Source organism: Buceros rhinoceros, unplaced genomic scaffold (assembly GCF_000710305.1).
Source record: "Buceros rhinoceros silvestris isolate BGI_N320 unplaced genomic scaffold, ASM71030v1 scaffold19098, whole genome shotgun sequence".
Lineage (NCBI taxonomy): Eukaryota > Metazoa > Chordata > Aves > Bucerotiformes > Bucerotidae > Buceros > Buceros rhinoceros.
In genome coordinates this window covers 489-2,950 of record NW_010425335.1, presented here as the reverse complement: position 1 = coordinate 2,950, position 2,462 = coordinate 489, and positions in this window count along the sequence as shown.

Sequence of the window (2,462 nt, the reverse complement as noted above, 5' to 3'; positions counted from 1 at the left end):
GGACCCTCAAAATGCTCCTGCATCTAAGAATCAGTTTCACAAGTACAATCTGATTTCTCATGATCCTTCCCCTCCCCCATCTCTATTGTGTACCCAACCTGGAGACACTAAAAAGGACGTTACAAATTGAATCTAGCAAAGGCACAAACACATTCCACTCCATAAGAATAAATCTTCCTAGTATAAAATAGGGAGTCTCACTTGTAGAGCCCCATTAGCTATAAAGACTTTTCTAAATCCATTACAGGATACCTCAATGAAAATAATTATGGATATTAGACAGTATAGAGAAAACACACTACAGAAACACTAAGGTGTCCACCATACCATACCTCTTCAACCCTTTCAGAAACCAGAATGCCTTTGTTCACTTCCTATTTTCACACGTGAAGGAAGACTAATAATTCCGTTCTGAATTTCTGGAAAGCTAACCTGAACTAGAACAAAGCATGTCTGTTTCAAACCAAACATTGAATTAAAGCAATCATGGGTCACAAGTTTGATATCACCATAGACACCAAGGTGATAAGAGAAGTTATGGTAAGTCTAAACCGTTGCCAACAACAGTACTGCAATTTCTAATTAACCACCTCACAAGACAAGGATTGAGGAGTAGTCCCATTTATGCACAAAGATTTCTGATTGGCTAGATTAGGTACCACCCGTGTACAAGCTAAAATAACAGCACTAGAAAACAGTAACAAGTAATTAATTCACATTGTCTTCCTACACTGTGGTAAGCAAAGTGCCCTTGTTCCCATTTTGAATACCCAAGAACAGCAATATAGGGCTCATTGTTTTATCTTGATGCATGGGCTTATTTACTATTTATCTTTTGATAAACTTTTTGCTAAGCATTTAAACCAAACAGTCAATTGCAGCAGTGTGCAAGCAAGTCTTAATTATGTCAAAATACAGAGGCAAAACTACTACTGTTGTTTGAAATAAAGCATGCCAAAATCTGCAGAAAAAAGCCTATCCAATAAAAAGGCTCAGTTAAGCCTCGCAGCACTCTTAACTGAGCAGGTTATTACCAAAGGCTGTTTGAGCTGGGGGGGGGAAGCTATATGCACACATGCAGCAGGGAGGGAAGGTCAAACTTTAGTTTTCTTTCGCCTATATATTTTGTGATTTTGCTTTGGAGAGGGCCTTTTTGGCATTAGGAGTCAAGTCAGAAGAGGTATTCTGCATCCTTCCGCATCACGGACGTAATTGAGGTGAACGCAGCCACACAATTCCATCTCCAGTAAATTAGCAGTGGATATTATCCCTACCCCGCTTGCACGGTCGCGCTCATAAAGAACAAAACCACTGAAATCAATAGGGCTATCCTGATGTAAAAGTTGTGTACGCGGGAAGAGAATCAAGTGTATTGACTACACACAGGCCTTACTTCAGTTAAGTAACAATCAGCATGCAGAAGCACTAAGGAAACATCCTATCAGGTACTCTGAATTTCAGAGTGCAAATGCATGCTAGAAATCGTCGATTGATCCCGGTGAGGTCCTGTATCCTGGCAGCTCATGAGTCCTACATCCACTTGCATTCACCTCTCTTAGGTAGCTTCCACAAACCAAAAGACTGTATTAGTTTCTATTATTGTTTTTTTCTTTCTTGGATGGTCAATTCTAAGAAAAAAAACCAACCCAGCAAGTGGATTTATTCAGGTTTCGTACAATGATACACAGAATCATATAGAACCTCACTGTAATGAGCACTATTTGGGAAACTCTTAAAGTTCTTTCCTGTTCACCAAGGAGCAGGGAACTTTGAACGCACTCACTGGGCAGTTAACTGACTATATACCAGGAATATAATTTACCCTATCAAACTTGCTAACTAATCACCTATATTTAAAAAACAGGGAAAAAAGCAGAATCACCATTCTTTCCATCTGTTCAGACAAGAGAATTCAGCCATCCAACACACTTTCTTTTCACACTGCCCTTTCTGCCCTGACCAAATACCGGTCATTCGCAAACACAACAGAGCGCAAATATTTTAGATTATGTCAGAAGCACAGAGTATCTCTACCTTACTAGCCTCTTTAAAAACTCCAGAGAGCACAAAAATTATGATATGCAAGATAGATTACCATACGACTGCTCAAAGACCATAGTGATTTAAATATTACATTAACTGATCCCACTGACCACTTCCCCCCCCCAACATTTACGTAACTTTAGCACAGACCTTTGTCTACAGAGCGTAGCTGCCAGCAATTTTTCTTTTTGTAAAAAAACCAACCAAACAAAACCCCAAAACAAACAAAAAACCTCCCCAGTGTGCCATAAGTAATACTTTTTTCTGACCAAAAAGATTCTTCCCTCTCTCACATTTTCTCACATTTTAAAGGAAAGGATCAGAAAATCACAGCAGATAAAATAAGCGGGCAGAGCAGGCGCATGTCAGGCTTATTCCAAGCCCCACAGATACTAAACACCTTCACAAGATTTTATTCG